Source organism: the organism of the source record quoted next, unplaced genomic scaffold (assembly GCF_019419815.1).
Source record: "Pyrus x bretschneideri cultivar Hongxiangsu unplaced genomic scaffold, Pyrus_bretschneideri_v1 Contig70, whole genome shotgun sequence".
In the NCBI taxonomy this organism is placed as follows: domain Eukaryota; kingdom Viridiplantae; phylum Streptophyta; class Magnoliopsida; order Rosales; family Rosaceae; genus Pyrus; species Pyrus x bretschneideri.
The window spans coordinates 26861-48189 of NW_025999810.1; positions in this window are offsets into that span (position 1 = coordinate 26861).

A 21329-nucleotide genomic window follows, 5' to 3' on the forward strand; every position below is an offset into this window, starting at 1 on the left:
TCGCCTTCACTTGGGACATGGACACCACTATTTTGCGTACACAACTTGTCATCTCGTGCAATCCCCAAAAACTTGACGCCGTTAACATGGCAACCTGAGAACAATTCAGCATGAATCGGGCCGAACGCCAAGTTATACAACTCTTCACTGTAAGTGGGGGAATTCGATGCTTTCAATTTATTAACCTAATATTATACAAAAACATAAACATGTTAGTTTGAGAAAATTAAATACTACAATATATATGTCAAATACAAAACATTTATAACTTATGTATTTGAGAAACCATTGTGGAAATGATTCTCGGTGTTTCTTGGCATACAAATGTGATGGATGTTCTCGTTTCATCATCTCTTCATGCTCATCTAAGTATGCCATTATATCATCACAGATTTTTAAGTACGAACTAATGCACTACCTCCATGTCATTTCTAGAAACCAACTCTCCTCATACAGGATCTCCAAATGGTCGTGCGCTTTAGGCAAAAATAGGAAGTTTCTCCTTTCTCACACCCTTGTCATTATTGCGCTGAGGACGATTGGAAGCCATCTCCACATCTTTTAAACACATTCCACATAAAGTAAGTGACTCATAATGAACCTAAGCCTCTATAATTGATCATTCGGACTTATCGTACGTGTGCACGCCGTTTGTCCATAAATCCTTTAGCTCATCAACCAACGACCTTAAGTAAACATGGATTGACCTGCTAGGATCCTCAATTATCAAAAGAGTCATCATTATGTATTCCTTTTTCATGCATTTCCAAGGCTGCAAATTATATGGGAATACGAAAATCGGCCAAGTGATGTGGTGTTGGTTTAAAACCCCGAACGGATTAAATCTGTCAGTGGCAAGTCCTAATCTAACATTCCGGGGATCAACAGCAAACTCAGGGAACGTTCGATTGAACTCTTTCCATGCCTCCCCATCTACAAGATGCCTCATCACATTGTCGTCTACCTGTTTTTTCTTATGCCATCTCATGTATGTGGTAGTATGTGTTGACATATACAATCGTTGCAACCTAGGTTTCAGGGGCAGATAACGCATAACTTTTTGTGGGATCTTAGTCATTCTATTCTAAGAAGTCATTTTGAACCTCGACTCTTTGCATACATGGCATTTATCCAATGTTTTATTCTCTTTGTAGAATAAAATACAATTGTTTTTGCAAGCTAAATTTTTTCATAGCCCAATCCAAGACCATTCAACACCTTTTGCGCATGTCTATGGCCTTTCAGCAAACAATTGTCCTTTGGAAACATTCTCTTGAAAACCCCCAAAAAGTAATCGAAACACTGGTTCGACATACGATACTTTATTTTTCCTTGCATTAGTTCCACAATGGCCGTGAGAACGGAAAAGCTCTTGCACCCTGGGTATAACTCTTGGTTGGTATTTTTTAATAGTTTTTCATATTGTTCGAACTCTGCACTGTCCATTGGTGCATGCATGTCATCTACCCCTTCCTGATTGGTGTTTGTTGATGCAAATAGAACAGCATCATTTATAATATCCATGACTTATTCATTAGGATCCACAATAGGTTCAACATTGTCCATTCTTGTGGCATTTGAAGACGAAGCATTGTCTAATTGTTCCCCATGATGGTTCCAATTATTATATGTCTCAATCATTCCATTCCTTACTAAATGAAATCGAACATTTTCAATTGTCTCCTGTAACGTGTTGTTACATCTCCTACAAGGACATCAGATTCTAGTTGCACCCGGGTTGTGTGTACGTGCAAAGTCAATAAAATCCTTGATTCCATCCAAGTATTCTTCCGCGCATCTATTCGGGTTTTGTATCCACGTCCTGTCCATAATTCCTGGTACCATAATAACAATACAACAATCACAACAACTTCATACAAAATGATATTGTCACCTTATGCCTTTGGTAAAGGCCATTTCCCATTCGGGAATGCATAGTCATGTCACGTAATTTACGGCTACAAGATTTCGACATGGATGAATTTCGGCAGCATCTTGATACAGTTCTTCAGGTGTACGACGTAGATATAAAATACCTATGTACCTCCCGAAGAACATACAGAGATGACACCGAAATCTCCACAACCGAAACCTAATCCTTCAACCATAAACCACGCGTCATAACTGTGCATTCCCAAACTATCCAAATAATGGGACAATTCAAGAATTAATTGGATCGCAGTCATGCTTTCGCATCAATGCGCGAAGTCCAACTAATCCTCGAACGAGAAACTAAGTTATACTAAAAATAAAAAACAAGTACGAAGTTAATTTCAATTAACTCCATATATCACAACACACATTTGTACATCACGTACAAATTTCACAAGATAATATATAATTTCACAACACACTATAAACATAACAAACTAAGTGCAACATAATTTAATTAATTTTATATTTTAAAAAAATAAAACGAAGAAAATACCTTCTCAATCGTTCTCCACCAATAACTAATCACACATAATATCCCTATAGAGAATGAAATTAATGGTGTTAGTATGAATTTACATTAATACTTTTACCCTAACGATAAAAAAAGGCTTACCAGACACACCGAGATAGCTAGATCAACCTAGAGAAGAAGATGGAGGGAGTATTAGATGATGAAATTGAGAGAAAATCGAAATGATGAATGTCGAATTGAGCAAAATTGAAGGGATGAGTGCAGAGGCACAATCTGCAATTTTTTTTTGCAGTTTGCCTCTACACATGGTTGAATCCAGATTAAAAAGTTCACTTTTGGACGAATGATTTTGCACAACGAACAAGGTCTTTGTCGCGCAAATATCCTTTGAGCGACTAACATGGTCATCGTCATTTGCGCAACAAAAAAAGAAGCATTTGTTGCGCAAGTTTACCATTTTTTATTTTATTTCCTTTACTTTACAATTTATTCTTTTCAACAAATTGCGGGATGAAAACATGTATCATCGCGCAATGCATATTTTTTATTTTATTTTTTATGTTTTTCTGTTTTATTTGTATGTATTGTAAATTTTTATTTTATTATCAATAAAAAACTCAAACCTAATTAAACATTAAATTAATTTAATATCCCAAATAGAAATTATAATTAATGTAAATATTAATACTCATCCACTTAACATATATTAATTAATTAAATTAAATATAAAGTCAACAAAATCTTTTTTTTTTTTAAAAAAAAAAACATCCCTCATCAACTTCAATCATCCCTCACCTGCAACATATCAAACTTCCACTGCTGGAAACTCTGCTTGAAAAGCCCATTCACATAAATTCGTTGCTTCTTATCGGTTTCATCAACATCCCAATGAACCTACACTAATGCCAATAACAATAAATTAGTAATTTAAAAAATATTACGTTTCAACAAAAATAATTGTTCATTATTTACTACAAACTTACCAATAACTCTCCCATCCTCAAGGACCTTTTTCCAAGACTCAAACTCGGGAGAACAATCCCTCCGCACCAAATTCCCAATGTCATACCTAAATTCGGCGTATGCCTCATCCATATTTTTGCCTTCAAAGTATCACTTACTTCCGTCGATACCTTTGTGATCACACTACAAGTTTCTTTTGCCAGAACCTTCTCCATAATTGGCCATTCTTTTTTAAACAATTTTTTTTTGAAAACTAGGATTTTGAGTTTATCTAGCACTGGGACACCTTTGCACGACGAACCCATTCGTTGCGCAAATCTCCATGTTCATCGTTCAAAATGCGTAAAAAATGAGCAATAAATGGGAAGGTTTGAACGCAATATAACCGGGCTTTGCGCGAAAAACATATGATATTCATCGCGCAAAGCTGTCTTACACGACGAAAGTAGTGTCGCGCAATATATTGTGCAACGAATGAAATAATTGTAATTATAAAGTTTACGTAAACATAGATATCTATGTTTACGTAAACTTTATAATTACAAACAAATATTCAGAAAATATTCAATACCTTAAATATTTATTCTAAAAATAATTAATAATTTAAATATTTATTCTATAAATAATTAATACGTGAAACATTATTCTATAAATAATTAACACCTTAAATATTTATTCTATAAATAATTAATGCCTTAATCCATACAAATATGTTCGGCATAATACGATATTCATTGAAGATTGAAAACACATATAAACCATGGATACGGTGCTTACATTAGGTCTTAATAAAAAAGCCCAGCAGGAATTGAAACCTAATTAAGTCCAAATACATAACTTATAAAAAAAAAACCTTAAATTTAAATATTGTCATACAAAATATAAATTTAAAACTACTATTTGGATGGTCTTGGTCCATTCCGCAAGACTTCATAATGCCACCGATTGTAACCTCCTCCAATGCATCATACAACAACTTCATCAACTGTTCGTTCGTATCATCATCAAGAGTATACTTACACTGTTACACATATATGCAAATAATTAACTCCAACATATAACTAAAAATTTCACAAACTTAATTATTGATCCATCAACAATACTAATAGTTCATCCATCACAACCTTCTTTACATTCCCGGGCACATTTTCCCAAGAACGCCACTCAATAGTGGGACAATTATTCCCTATGGCTACAGCAATCGCATGCACAAACTCAAAATGTTCCCTTAAATCATGCACGTTGGCATTGCGCACACTCTCATCTTTGTTTTTATTCACCATCCCAGCACGAATAGAATAGTGAAGAATAAGGAGAACATAATTGTTGTGAAGAATAAGGACAGCAGAAATGCATACTTATAGGAAGGTTAGGACCTTGCACGACAAAGGCTTTGTCGCACAAACATCTATATTAAATGCGGTATAGATTCATCTGATTCACCTGTAGTAAATGGTCAAAACTGACAGGAACTTGCGCGATGAATCAGTGGTCGCGCAAATGCCCCCTTTTCGTTGCGCAAGTTTTTCGTGCCAAACGAAATTATCCCGCGTTTTCTTGCCGACTTTACGTGATGCCAACAAGTATTCATCGTGCTAAGTATTCTTGTGCGACGAATATTTTCCGCGAGCAAATTTTTTTTCCCTCTCTTTTCTATTTTGCGTGACGAAGTTTTATTTCTGTTGTGCAAGTACGTCTTATGCGACGAAATGTTGTTCGTTGCGCAAAATATCATCGTGCAAGCTATTTTTTCTACTAGTGATACAAGATTGCATAGCCCTAGGCAGAAATCGCAAGCTTGGTGCCTTCACCAAGGTCCGGGCCATCATCTTAATTGTGCTCTATGATCTCTCTACGAGGGTATTTGTAGTAATATAAATAAGGCTATTTAGCCACAGGGTTCTCTACACATCAATTTGGAGAACTCGGCTTAGAGAGCTTTTGACAATTCAAGTTATTTTACAAGGTGTTTTCAATCCTTTTCTTAATAATATTTCTTTTGATTTTAATTATGATTATGCATAACTAATTCCTTTTTGTTAGGGCGAGTTCATGAGCCTTAGCATGAATACCTAGTCTTTATTTAATTGCTTATAATATTATGCATGCTTACTTTGAATTATTAATTAAACTGTCTTTGTCTTAGTGCTTCGCAACCATTAGGCATATTTAGATATGTAATTGGATGCAATTCGGTTAGAATATCACCGGAGGATTGAGTATGGCTTCTTTTGGTTAGTAATTGTAATTTCACTTAAGACGAATATCACGTTCTAAAGGGTTGCATGTTTTTTCAAAAGGTTTTTGATAAGTTCGTATTATACCATATATTTTACCCTATTCTTAGTTATAGTTTATTGGTTATTTTGGTAGAGTTTTGATACTTTTGTTATATATTTTCAATGTAGGACATTCGACTTCCTCTGGAGCAAAACGTAATCAAATGGATGAATTTTGGAGTGATTCCAATTGAAAGATGTTCGTGAGTGTTTCAAGACAATTTTTTTCAAAATTTCAGATTTTTCTATCAAGCTGTTTGACTGTGGCGATGAAAAGAAGGCACAATGTGCAGTTTTCCCAGATTGACGTTTCTAGATGTTTTGGGTATTTTGAAGGTCAAGATGGCATATTTTGAGGAAGATTCATTCTGAGGATTTGTTAGAGACATCTCAAGATTTAAAAAGAGACCTTTTAGGACCAAATTAGAGTTGATTTGGTCTGTCAAAAGTCTGATTTTCTGAGAAGTCCAAATTTCAGTTCAAATACGAAACCTTTTATTTCCTAGTTATCTTATTCTATTATGTTTCCTAATTTTTAGAAGACCCTTTCTAGTAAGAATTTTATGTTATAGTATTATAAATGAGGCTTATTAGCCATTAGGAGGAGAATGCATCAATTTGGAGAACTTAGCTAGGCTTTGACGATTTGTATTTCAAGGTGTTTTCTATCCTTTTTATATTTCAATAAAATTCCTTTTGTTTTATGGTTGTTCATAACTAATTTCTGTTTGCTAGGGCAATGCCTTGAGCCTTAGCATGAATATGTAGTCTTTATTTAATTGCTTATGATATTATACTTGCATACTTTGAATTATTAATCACTGTGTTTAAACTGTGTCTACATCTTAATGCTTAGCTACCATTAGGATGTTTAGATAAGTCATCGGATGCGATTCGGTCAGAATGCCACTAGAGGATTAAGTACTGCTTCTTGTGATTAGTTGTAAGTTCACCTAGGGCGAATGCCACGTCTTAAGGGGTTGCATGGTTTTTCAAAAGGTTTTCACAAAGCATAATGAGTCATGCATGTTCATATTTGATATGAATGCCATAGACGGATTGCATATTTGATATACGTTCTAGCTTGAATGCTACAAGTAGAATATACATAAGGAAAACCTAACCTTCAAAGTTGCATGTTTAATTCATAAGTAATTGGTAAATCTACATAGGATTGTTAAGGGGACGGTGGAACCCTGGGCTTTTACAGTTTGGTTTTCAAAACGTTTTCCTTTGTTTTCTTTACTTTGCTAATTTCTTTAATCATTTTAATTAAATTCGTTTTTATTCTTTTTAAATTCAAAATCAACATTTTCCAATCTTTGTTTTCAAATAATTAACTAAGATTTTTGTTTTGCATAAATTGTTTTAAATAATCTCTGTTGAAACAACCTTACTTGAGGCATTTATACTACAACTACTTTGTTCTCTTGCAAGTATTTTTAAGTGTTTTTATCCCTACTTTTGTAGGTGGTAAAAATCTCTGTTAGTTTTCACAAAGCTTAATGAGTCTTGCATGTTCATATTTGATTTGAACATCACAAACGGATTGCATGTTAGATATATGTTCTTGCTTAAATATCCCGAGGAGAATATGCATAAGGAAAACCCAACCTTCAAAATTGTCTGTGTAATTCATAAGTAATTGGTAAATCTGCATAGAAATTTTAAGGTGATGGCAGAACCTAGTGCCTTTTTATCATTGTTTTTCAAAAACTGTTTATTTTCAATTTGGTTTCCTTAAAATTGTTTTCTTACTGATTTCTTGAAAATTTTTTATTAAATTTTTTTTATTATTTTAAATTCTAGAATCAACCTTTCCAAACATTGTTTTAAACATGGTTTTTAAATATTTTTATCCCTATTTTTGCAGGTGGTAAAAATCTCATCTCTATTCTATTTCAAGGTAATCATATTTTGCATCTCCGTTTTATCCACTTAGACATCAAGTTTATCCAAGGCCGACCCTGAGAATTTGGGGGCCCTAGGCGAACCTTCAAATTGGGGCGCTAATATACTATGATCTCTGGTTCTTTATACATTGATATGTATAAAAGGAATTCACTAAATACATAAAAAATTCTATTTTCAAGTCAAATATCATCAAAATTAATATCGAAACTCAAAAGAAGATAAATATACAAGTATTACATGTCTCATGTTTTTAGATGCAAATGTACTAAATGTTTGCAGTCAAAAGTCTAAGATTAAGAGTGAAGAACAATAAAACTTGATTGACGAGTATAATAACTTCAACAACGCCAATTGTTTCTCTTTGTTTTTTTTTTTTTTTCTAAAATCAACATCATACTAACGCATCAAATTTTAAAATAATCCATTGAATACAAAATTATTGAAAAGCAACATATAAATTCATAGTTTTGATTACCTTAAAGTACAATCTTCAAGACCAAGTGATAGTTGATTAAACATTCGATAGAAATGGAGAGTATGGAAAGTTGAAAGAAAAAAAAAATTGCAAGGGGACTTGAGTAAATTGGGAGTTACATATGGGTTGAAAGTAAATTTGAAAAACAAGAAAAAACTAGTGACTAAGGTAGTTCCATGTTTCAAACTCAAGCCCAAAAAAAAAAAAAAAAAAAAAAAAAAGAGCCGAACAGTTCGGCTACACCAACAAATAAATTATGATATTTTTTTACTTTTTCTGTATTTATATGTTAATTGCAAGATATAAAAAAAAAATTGGAGACCCTTCTGAAGTGGGAGCCCTAGGCTAGTGCCTACTTGGGCTACCCTTAGGGCCGGCCCTGAGTCTATCTCTATACTGTAAACTTATTCAAGGTCTTAAGTTTAAGATTACATTTAGATAGTGACAGATGGATTAAGAAAACAATATATATATATATATATATATATATAATTACAAGCAACCCAATATATAAAGTGACATTTATTTGGTCATAAATTATTTAAATATAATGCCTTAGTAGTAATTATTTGTCACCATATTAGGTACGTACTCACCTGAAAAAAACGTAAACATTCTTAACATTAAGCTTCTCTTCACATAAGCTTAATGATGCAACACTTTGGATTGAGACTTTTGGGTTGGAATCAATTACGCTTTACTTCAAATTTATGCAGCCGTTTGAAGCTTGAAGCAACAGAAGGTAACTAGATTGTACAGAACAATTTTCATTTGTGGGAACTCGTCCAGAGAGGATGAAGGCTACTTCCATTATCAATTCGTGGACCCAAAATTCATCCCTCCCCTCTCTCTCTCTCTCTCTCTCTCTCTGTGTATAGACACGCACATATATATACATTATACTACAATAAGACCTTCTGAGGGGAAATTGGACCTGGCTTTCTCTATCTCATTTCCTCTATCACTTTATCTGTGGTCTTGATGAACAGAAAGCAACTCTTGGCCCCATATTTTTAGTGTCTTCCAATTTTTCTCACTCAAGTCTCAAGTGCTTTCCATCTTTACGCCTGGTTTGACCAAACTCTACCAAAAGTATGAATCTTTAATATCCTTCCTTTGGCTATGTACTTAGCACCATCAAATAATAATCAGGTCTCCACCACCTAGGAGGGTCGTTGATTTATTTTGGATATGGGGTCCAATTCAGCAAAAATATAAAATAAAATTATGTGATCTAATAATTTTCTGTCATATAAAAGGTACATGTGTTTGTCAAAAAAGAAAAAAAAGGTACATGTGCATGCCAAGGTGGCCCCTCGATATTTTATTCTATTTTTAGGAAATATGTTGGAAAAAAAAAAAAAAAACTAATGAAAATGGTTTGAAAATTTTGAGTTTTAACGACAAGGACATTATAAAGGGGAAAGTGAATAGTACCAGGATTGACTTTTTAGTGTAAAAATGTGGTTTTTCGTTAAAGTGAATAGTATCGGGAGCTTTTTGTTAAAGTTCCCAACAAAAAAAATCTATTACTTAAAACTCTATTTTACAAGTTTATTCATTTTTGGAACAAATTTTTTTGTTGATATTTTTAGTTCTCTCTAAAACTTTTCATTTTTTTACTCATGTAAGTCTACTTTACTATTGAAAGCTATTGATACCCAATGATAGAACGCTGTTTTAATAACGTGATGACATCCATACATAATATAGTGTTCGACAGAGATATTATGGTTTAGATTGTGTCATTTGTCCAAGGATTAGAGATTTAGTTAGATTGTTGTGCTTTGTGCATATACGGACAAAGACACTTCATCGTCGCCGGAAGCAGTGCGCTTACACGGACATCCAACATTCTCAAACGGGTTGAAGGTTTTTCCGAATTTATTATGCAAAGTTAACCAACATAATTAACTTTGTATAAAAGGTATCTATGAAAACTTTAACAAATTTCACACCATGTTTCCTTTACTAATGTTGTACAAATTAAATTCACCTAAACTACGTCTATATGTCACAATTAAATAAATTAAAACTTGAAAAATTAAATTAAGAGACAAATACATATCTTGCTTTAATTTTATTGTAATCCAATCACAAACCTTAAACAAACAACATTAATTAATCACACAATTAAAAAAAATATTCAACAAATAACAAAATTAACCGTAGATGAATTGGAAGGGGGAAAGATACGAGAGATATATATGTTGTGAGAGACAGATTTTTTTTTTTTCTTTTTTTTTTTTTGTAGAGGCAACAAGAAGCAGCAGTGCGCTGCGAGAGGAAGAAGGAAAGAAAGGAGAAGGCACAGACCTCTTTAATGAATATGGTTTTGTCTAACGAACCGTTTTGTCAGAGGAATGCAACAAAGCCGTCGAGCAAATGATATTTTCTCGTAGTGCTGATTCAAGCACTACTATATAAGGCAAATGGGACCTGGCCTTATCCATCTCCCATTTCTTCCTCAATTAATGAACAGAAAACTACTCTTGGCTACTTACTGGTTTTTTCTTTTTTTAATTGGCGTCTTATCTCCTTTTGCTTGCTCAAAATGCTTTCAGCTTTACATTAGATTAGTTTGAAAAAAGCCTCGAAGTACTTAAGTATATAGTGAATAATCTCAAGTTAAAGTCCTTTTTCGGAGATTGCACACTATCAAATTCACATGGAATATTTGGATAGGACCAATTTAGAGGGGAACCACTAAGATAGCAACTTATGCAAGTGGGGTTTTCCTTATTTTATTTATTTTGTATTCTTTATTTTAATTGATTTTTTTTTGTTCAACTAATTATTAGACAATATGGGGTGACTAATGCTGCATATGGATATTAGATGATATGGGGTGACTGATACTGCCAGATTTTACGTTCCCTCTTTCCATGGGATTCTCTATTAAGTCTAATCCCTTAATTTGAGGAAGATTGACATCTAGATGACTTGTTGATAGTTGTGTGCTATCTACTAGTTGCACTCCCTTAATTTAAGGAGTGATAGTTTTAGGGTTTACCGGGTTAGTAGGATTTGCCAAGGTAGGGTTGCCTTGTAACCTTCTACCTCATTATTTATCCACACCCCCCCCCTCTTTATACATTCAATCAATCTATGAAAAATACATTCAAACAAACTTAGAATTTCTACATGGTATCAGAGCAGTGTCGTCCTTGACTTGTCCTTGCCCATTTTTTTTTTCCGATGTTGTTCATCTTCAAGCTCTAGTTATGGCCGAAGAAAGTTCAGTAAACCTTGGAGGAGAAAACTCACAAAGTTCTCCCTCTTTTGTTCTAGATACTGAGATAAATACGAATATGCGTTTATGCTCAGTTTTGTTGAATGAATTCAACTATCTCCCATGGTCTAAAGCAGTGTCTCTTGCTCTCAGTGGAAGAGGAAAGCTAGGGTTCATCAATGGAGGAGTTGAAGCATCCGAGCCTTCTACCCAAGCATATGAAGCATGGTTGTGCAAGGACCAACAAGTCATGTCAATGCTTCTCAACTCAATGGAGAAACATATTGCTGAATTCTTCAGCTATTCCGAGTCCTCACACTGATCTTTGGAAATCTATGAAGGACATGTACAAGAATCAAAATAATTATGCACAAGTGTTTCAGCAAAAGAGGGACATTGCCAGTCTTCAACAAGATGGAAAAACCTTTGTGCAGCACCTAGGAAGTCTCAAGACTATGTGGAATGAGTTAGATGTTTATCTACCTCACACCATTGATGCTACAATTCTTGTAAAATAGTTGAAGAAAACAAGATATATCAACTGCTTGCGAGTTCGAACTCAGACTATGAGGATCTTAGGAGTTACATACTGATGAATGTCGAACTTCCTTCCTTTAAAATGGTGTGTGCCACGGTTCAACGTGAGGAAGCTCAAAGAAGGGTGATGAACTTGGAGAAGAATTCCAAGGTTTATGAATCAAGAATCTATGTTGCCAAACATAAACCTTCAGATTGCATGCCTTACAAGGGTAAAAATCCACACTTGAAGTGCAATTACTGTGACGCTGTAAGTCACATAGAGGAAAGGTGCTGGATTTTGCACCCTGAACTGAAACCTAAGTTCAACAAGGATCACAAAATGATTCCTTCAAGGTAGTTCCATACTGGCTTATACAAACCTTAGCATGAAGCAAATCACAGCTATACCTCATTCCCTGAGAGCATTCAGGACTTCACTTCAAATCCTATCTTGCTCATAAATGACTTTGCAATATACATACAAACCAAGGGACATAGAGAAGCTACAGAAAGCTCAAGGGGTACAACTAAAACTTCCATTGCGCTACTGGGACAGTTCGCAGGTTTCCTTGCTGAAAATGAGAATATACCAAGAAGCAAAGCGCCAAGTATTTTTAGTGCATTCTCAACTGCTCTTCACACTAGTATTGAACATGATTGTTGGATTATCGACTCAGGAGCCACTGACCATACGACAAACAAAGCCTCAAACTTACACAGTTTTCAAACTTTGTCAAAACCTTCTCATGTGTCAACTGCTAATGGAAAAAAGGCCATGGTTTTGTGTGTGGGAAAAGTAAAGTTTTTTTCAAACAACCTTGAGTCTATTGCATTGTTTGTTCCTACCTTTCCTTGTCAACTTCTGTCAATAGGAAGGATCACTAAAACCCTAAATTGTCTTGTCACTTTCTCACTAAGCAATGTTATGTTTCAAGATTCTCTTACCAAGAAGACGATTGATGAAGGGCTCTTCCTGAATGGTCTTTACTATCTATGCAAGGAACCTCATCTAGTCAAAGCTTTACAAGTTGATTCAATTTCTTCCAAGGACGAACAATTCTGGCATCAAAGATTAGCCCATCCATCAGAGACTGTTTTGCTTAAACTTTTTCCCAAAAAGTATCAATCATCTATAATGTGTGATACATGTCAATTCTCCAAGTTTACTAGGCTCCCTTTTAATTCCTCAATGTCTAGGGCTAGCAAACCTTTTGAACTTGTACACTCTGATGTTTGGGGTCCAACTATTGAATCTTTTGATGGATATAAATATTTTGTTATCTTTGTGGATGATTTTTCTAGAACAACATGGCTATATCTGTTAAAATAAAAAAAGGATGTCTTCACTATGTTCAAAGACTTTCATCAACTTGTCATAATTCAATTTCAGTTAACCATTTAGGACCTAAGAACTGACAATGGCACTGAGTTCTTATCCAACAATATGAGTCAATATTTGAGCTCTCATGGTATTGTTCACCAGACAAGTTGTGTGGGAACCCCACAACAAAATGGGATCTCTGAAAGAAAGAACAGGGATTTACTTAAGAAAACTTGTGCATTAATGTTGCATATGAACATACCAAAGAAATTTTGGTCACAAGCCATTCTCACTGCAACCTATTTAATCAACAGATTACCTAGTCGTGTTTTAGAGTTTAAGTCTCCTTATGAAACTCTTAAAGGAAGACATATAACTTTATCACATTTGAGAGTCTTTGGCTGCATGTGCTTTGTTCATATTCAAGCATTGCACCATGACAAACTGGATGCTAGGGCTGCAAAGTGTGTTTTCATGGGATATTCATCCTCCAATAAAGGTTACAAATGTTTTCATCCTATTACTAACAAGATGCTTGTGTCTAGGGATGTAAGATTTGAGGAAATAGTTCCCTATTTCTCCAATGAGGCTGCTCACTCCCAAGAGGGGGAGCGAATTTGTGATTTATTTCCCTTGCCTGCGTGCATTGATCACTCAGTGCACATGGATCCAGAAGCCACTAGCAATCATGAACAAGCAGAGATTATGAGTGAAACTACTCATGTGTATTTTCAACTAAGAAACCTAGAGGTTGGTACTAAGTCTACTCAAGATGAAAGTCACGAAGAGGCTCCCACTTTACCTCCTATAAGGCGTAGTCTTGTGTGTGCTCGACAACCTCTAGCAAGGCTCCGAGACTATGTTACCTTCACTTTCAAACACCTCATCACTAAGGTGCTGAGTTATAGTCGTGTTCACCCCAATCATGGCACAATCCTGTCTGAAATCTCTCATCACATTAAACCATAAATCTTTCAAGAGGCTCAACTAATTCCTAAGTGGATAAATGCGATGAAGGATGAACTTCATGCGTTAGAAAACAATCAAATATGGAGCATTGTGAAGTTACACCCAGGAAAGAAGGCTGTTGGAAGTAGATGGATCTATAAAACAAAGTTCATGGCTGATGGATCAATTGAATGTCACAAGGCCAGAATAGTTGCATGTGGTTGCACTTAAACGTTTGGGGGTAGACTACAAGGAGACATTTGCTCCAGTAGCCAAATTGAACTCCGTTAGGGTTCTTCTTTCAGTGTCTGTGAATTGTGGCTGGCCATTGTATTAAATAAATGTAAAAAATGCGTTCCTTCATGGGGATTTACAAGAGGAAGTATATATGTAACTTCCACCAGGTTCTTCTCAAGGTAAAAATGATATGGTGTGTTGATTGCACAAAACAATCTATGGTTTGAAACAATCTCCACGTGCATGGTATGCCAAGTTGAGTTCAGTGTTGGAAGCTGCTGGTTTTGTTCGAAGTAATGCGGACTCATCCTTGTTCACTCATAAAGGATCAGCTGGTATATTAGTGGTTCTCATCTATTTGGACAATCTCATCATCACAGGTGAAAATGAAGTTGAAATGGAAGTTCTCAAGAAATCTCTCAATCACACCTTTGCCATAAAGGACCTAGGGAAACTAAAATACTTCCTTGGCATTGAAATGGCAACATCTCAAAAAGGTTTGTTTTTAAATCAGCGTAAGTATGTTGTGGATCTTTTCACTGAGGCTGAATTACTTGATTGCAAGCCTACTATCACTCCTTTTAATAGTACGCTAAATCTTAAGCTGGATGAAGAACCTCTCACCGATGTGAGTCACTACCAAAGGTTCTATTGGTACAAGTACTCTTATGAAGAATAGCCAATCCACTCAAATCAGTGGCTACACCGATGTAGATTAGGCCGGAAATGCAAATGATAGGAAGTCTACCACTGTTATTGTACATTTGTTGGAGGAAACATCATCACATGGGAAAGCAAAAAACAATAGGTTATTGCACATTCTAGTGCGAAGGCTAAATATCTTGCAATGGCATCTACATCATGTGAGTTAATTTGGCTCAAGGGGTTACTTTTAGACATGAGATTCTCTAATTCTACTCCAATGTCACTCATGTGTGACAATCAATCAGCCATGCATATCGCTGTTAACCCCGTGTTCCATGAAAGGACCAAACATATTGAGGTGAACTATCACTACATTAGGGCACAAGTTTAATCCCAAGTTATTCAAACCATCTATACTCACAGTCATGATCAACTGGCAGATGTATTCACAAAAACATTTCCCTCAGTTCCTTTTCAGCGTCTCCTTGACAAGCTTGGCTCGATCAATCTCCTCGATCCAGCTTGAGGGGGAGTATTAGACGATATGGGGTGATTGATGCTGCATACGACTGATGTTGCATATGGATATTAGATGATATGGGGTGACTGATGCTGCCAGATTTTATGTTCCCTCTTTCCATGGGATTCTCTATTAAGTCTAATCCCTTAATTTTGAGAGAAGATTACATCTAGATGACTTGTTGATAGTTTTGTGCTAGCCACTTGCTGCACTCCCTTAATTTAAGGAGTGACAACTTTAGGGTTTAACATGTTAGTAGGATTTGCCAAGGTAGGGTTGCTTGTAACCTTCTACCTCATTATTTATCCGCCCCCCCTCCCCCTTGTAACCCTAAACCCTAATTCAAAATGTCCCGTCAATCAATCTATGAAAAATATATTCAAACAAACTTAAAGTTTCCATAGTAATGTTTCGAAGATAGCACATATAAGATATATTCTTGTGTGGGAAATTTTATTTGGACCCAACTTTTCTCTACACCCAATTAATATTTTTTTCTCCACCAAACTTTCAAATTTGTCTTTAAATAAATAAAAATTGAAGTTTTCTTTTATATCTCTACACCCAAACTCCATGACCATGATTGCACACCTCCATTATTTTCCGACGAGCCCAACCCAAATGTCATCAACACTAAAATCGACAAATCAAGTGGAGAATAGATGGTTGTGGAGTGGCATTGCTAAAATTGCACTTGGTAAATGAATTATTATTATTATTTTTTTTTTGTGTCAAAATCATGGATTCAAAATAACATAATCAGAAGCAGCTCTATCCCTACTTTTGAAAACATCACTTTTTTTTTTTTTTTCACAGCACAGCAACCTAAACTAGCCCCTAATGTGAAGCTTAAAGCAAACTTAACCGGCAAAAGCCCTTTTTCCACTACTACAAAAGTGCCTTACTGTGTCGGTGGCTGGTGTCGGCTTTATATAATATAGTGGCGGATAAGATATTTTCGACGCCCTCTTTTCATGATGTCAAAATTACTGTCGTGTATAACCGACATAAACTATTAATGTCGCTTATAACCGACCTAAATTATAATCTTTTTAAATGGTGGTGTCGTTTAAAAAGAACACATTAAGAATAGTGTCGCTTCTACGCGACACTAATAATAGTTTTTAAATATTGTAAAACCCGATGTCGGTTATAGCCGACACTAACAATTATTTTTTAATAGTTTAAAACCCAATGTTGGCTAGTTCCTATTACTTCACGTGACTCTCTCTCTCTCTTACACACACATCAGTGCATTGCATCATTTTTTAATTTCCTTCTCTTTGGCTGGTTCCCTGACATGGGTTCTTTATCTATCTCTGACACACATGCCTCATTTCTCTCACTTTTCTTTCTTTCTTTCTTTCTTTCTTTTTTTTTTTTTTAACTGGTTCTTCTTCACCCCTTCTCTTTTCCGTCTCCATAATGTCTCTCTCTGTACCCACCCACTCAACCTTCTTTCATGCCTCTCTCTCTCATTCCTATTCTCTCTCTTTTTCCTCGACTTCTCCATTTCCTATCCCTCCATCTTCTTCTCTTTTGGGCAGGATATTTCACCCGATTTTTTGAACGAAAAAGAGGATGTCAGTCTCCCTATTTCAAGAGGCTCACCTCCCTCATTTATCTCTCCCTTGTTGCAAGCACACCCTAAAACCACAGCTCCTCTCTCCACATTTTCTCAAACCCTAACCTCCGTTTATGCAAACCAAACCTTAATCTTCCATCATTAACCTATAAGACCTTGCAACCATGGATTTACTGCATCACCAGAAGGGTAGTAGCACCGATCTTCGTGCCCACACACTCAAAGGTAAACTTCTCACCCTCCCTTGGCGATTTATGTACTCAGGTTCACGGATTGAAATATACCATACAAGAAAAAAATCTTCAACTCCTCATGCACTCAGGTTCGTAGATCCATAATTTTTTAAAGGTATAAAGCCTGAGTTTAATCTATAGAGATTAGAGCCCTAATGTTGAAGTAGTAAAGGATTGGAGCACTGATCTGATGGCAAGCATGGCAGCATGGAGCTGCTAGTATTATATATGGTAGCATGGAGCTACAGAATCTGTGGTCTTTGACAAAGGCAAGCACGGGAAAGCATCATGGCAGTTGCTAGTATTATATGCAAGCATGGAGCTCTGATTAGTATTATATGTAATTGTTAGTTTTTTTATCTTCATCTTGTAACCGGTTCTCTAATAGCTCCTATATATGTGTTATTTGTACTTTATTATGTATATGAAATAGAATACATTTAACAAGAAATTCTACATCCAAAGACCCTAGTTGAATTCCTAAATAAATTGAATCTGTGAAGTTTGCATCCCATGTACCATCTGTGTAGGAATGCATAATGATTATGTTATTTATCAAGATGTTGGGTAATGTCGGTTAGGACCGACAATAGATTGAGTATTTTATTTGTTAGTTGCTAGTTGACGTCGGTACTTAATGTTGCTTGTATCTGACGCAAGCTTCAATGTCACTTTTAAGCGACACTATTGTTCTTTTTTATTTTATATTACTTTGCTTCTTGGTGGCGGATTAAGGGGGCTAAGCGACATCAATACCCTTTTTGTGATGGTAGCATTGGTGTCTGTTCCTCTATCCGACACTACATGATTTAATGTCGGATTTTACTAAAAATCCGACAGTAGTTAGGGTTTCTTGTCGGTTTTGCCACCACCAGTGATATCCCCTTTTGTAGTAGTGTTCTTTCACTTGATGTAAGGAACCTTGGGCTAATACATAAAGAACCTTAGGGTTCAGAGATCACCTCCACACCTTATGCATAAGCCCTTTTTCATATATTGATTTACGGAAAGGAAAGTGATAGTATTATTTTCATGAAAAGTGAGAATGACAAGAAAAGAGATCCGCTCTACACCGGCTCTTTTTTATTTTCCAATTAGTTAGATCCAAAGGAGAGAAGAAAAAAGAGCATCAATGGATTGGGTTCACCGGAAAAAATGGAGGTGCAGTGGTAATGTGAGTTTAGGGTTATTGGGTGTAGAGATAACAAATTTCAATATTTATTTTCTCATTCTTATTTATTTAAGGGAAATTTTGAAAAATTAGTAGTGAAAATTTAGTAATTGGGTGTATAGATAACAAAGTTGGGTCCAAATAAAATTTATCTTCTTAGTTTCGTGGCTTTAAAGAAGGCATAATATCTAAGAAGCGAGAGAGAGGGAGAATCACTATCTCTGACGAATAACACTAGCTAGCTAGCTAGAACTAGAATTAATTTTCCCACTTCCGATGATATATACTTTGAACCAAAAGATCGCAGATGTGTGTGGTTGAAAATGCTAGAAATGGAAAACCCAAACTATCTTCTCAGTAGGATGAGACAAAGTTATAAGTAACCATATTATTGCTCATATATACATAGTCATTGTATGTGTGGTCCAATAAAAACTTGCATGGTGAGCAACCATCTCCCTTTCTTGGCCGTTCAAATCAATATGTTCATCTTAAAGACAAATACATATATAGAAGTATTCTATTTGTACCATCTCAAAATGTAATCTTGTTTAGCTACAACCCATAAAAAAATCGAGACATAGATAGATATGATACTTGAATAGTTGAGAGAGAGAGAGAGAGAGCGACAGACACACACACACACACACACATACTTGTATATAAAAGTTAGTGAAAACTTGATGTACTATTTAATATTTATGGCTTGAATAACATATATGTTGACATGGTGTGTTAAATAATACCCAGTAAATTATGTGTTTTGTATACAATTTATATTTTGCATTATTATTTTTAATATTTTTTTAGTAGACAAAAAAATAAAAAAATAAAAAAATAAAAAAGAGCTGCGCCCGTGGTTCGATACAGTTTTGGTGGGAGCCGCTACTAGATCAATTTTGAAGAATTAATGGGAATTCAGAAGTCGGATATGCGCAACAAGTTTACACGCGACGTACGTAAATTAGTACATAGGAGTCTTGGAGAGTCGTTCCCAAGGAGATAAAGACGCACTTGATCAATCAGTTCGAGCTTGATTAGGACATTGACAAGAGTGACCCAAATCTAATGAAGTGCATCAACAACATATTCAAATCGTCATTTCGAGAGTGGAAGTTTGATGCTGAACGTGAGGCAGAATTGAATCGAATATCTAAACCACCAGTGGCGGAATAAAATTCTATTTTTGTTTTTCTTTTATGGTTAATTAAATAATAACTTCTGGGTTTTAAGTTTTTATTTATGAACGTTATTACTTTTTAATATGCAATTTTAATATTATTGTAAATAAATGACTATATTAATTAAATATGCATGAATGCTTAATTAATTTAAACATTTGTAGATTTGTTTGGGTGTAATTTAATACTTTGTTTATTAAATATGTATGTAATTTAAAAAGAATAAAGTAATAAATGAAAAAAAGTATTAACAAAAAAAAATTTAACTAATATGCGATGGAACCGGTGTCTTTGTCGTGCAAAATGTAATTGCGTGACGAACATTGTCTTGTCGCTCAAAGGTTGTCAAAAAACACGGGAAGAAGGTGGACTGTATATGTTTTACGCGACAATATTTTCGTCGCGCATGGTGGGCCAAAAAACGCGGTAAAGGAGAACAGATTTGGCGCTAAAATTTCGAATGCATAGGTTTTACGCGACGAATGGTTTGTCGCGCAAGAATATGACATTTTAAGTTAGTTTCCCAGATCCAGAGAGGTAAAAACTACAAATTCATTGCAGCTCCGCCTCTCGTCCCTCAACTCACTGTCTCTCTTCTCCCTTAGCTTGATCACTGGCTCTTGTTCTCTCGCTCTTCATCACCTATATCATTTGGTAAGAGAATTAATTTTGAATATGTTTTTGGAAATTACACAATGAAACTAACGAAATTAAATTTGTTGTCTGTAGGCGTTTTTTTTTTAACGACCATCGGCGAGGAACGAATTAGGAGGTAAATTTTCTTCAACTATTTCGTTAAAGTTAATTGTAGTTTATTTGTTTGTCTTTTTAGCACTAATGTGATATAATTTATTTGTATGCAAATATTTTTGTACGGGTTGTACAAAAATTATTTTTGTTGTACGAAGTTAAGTTGACTTAGTATGTTATTTTCATAAAAACTTAGTTTCCCGTTTGAGAATTAGTTGGATTTTGCACATGGATGCGAAAGCATGGCTGCGGTCCAATTAATTCTTGAATTGTCCGATTTTTAGATAGTTTGGGAATGCATAGTTATGCGTCGTAGTTTGCATACACGAATTAGATTTCAATAAGGAGAAATTTGGTAGCATGTATGTGCATTCTTCGAGTGTTGCATATGTATTTAATATATACATGCTACACTTGAAGAACTGTAAGGATATGCTACCAAATTTTTTTGGTGTCGAAATCTAATATGATAGAACCATAAAATATGACACGTAGATGTGCATTCCTAAATAGGATAGGGCCTTTACTGGAGGTATAAGGTGGCATGCTATAATTGAAGTGTTTGCAACCATTGTGATTTTGTTTTGTTTGCAGGCTATATGGACATACAATGGATATAGAATTCTAACAGATGTGTAGATGAACACCTGGATGGAATAAATCAGTTTATTGATTTTGTAATGGCACACAACCACGGTTCACGTCTAATTCGGTGTCCGTGTAAGAACTGTAATAATTCAATGGTTGAGAATTATGAAAATGTTCGATACCATTTCGTAAGACATGGTATGATGGAGACATATACCACTTGGAATCATCATGGGGAACGATTAGTACATCTTCATCTTCACATGTGAACCCATTAGTTGAGGCAGTTGAATCTTATGTTGATCCAAACCAACAAATTATGGATATCCTAGAAGATGCTTTTCCAAACGCCTCGACCAAT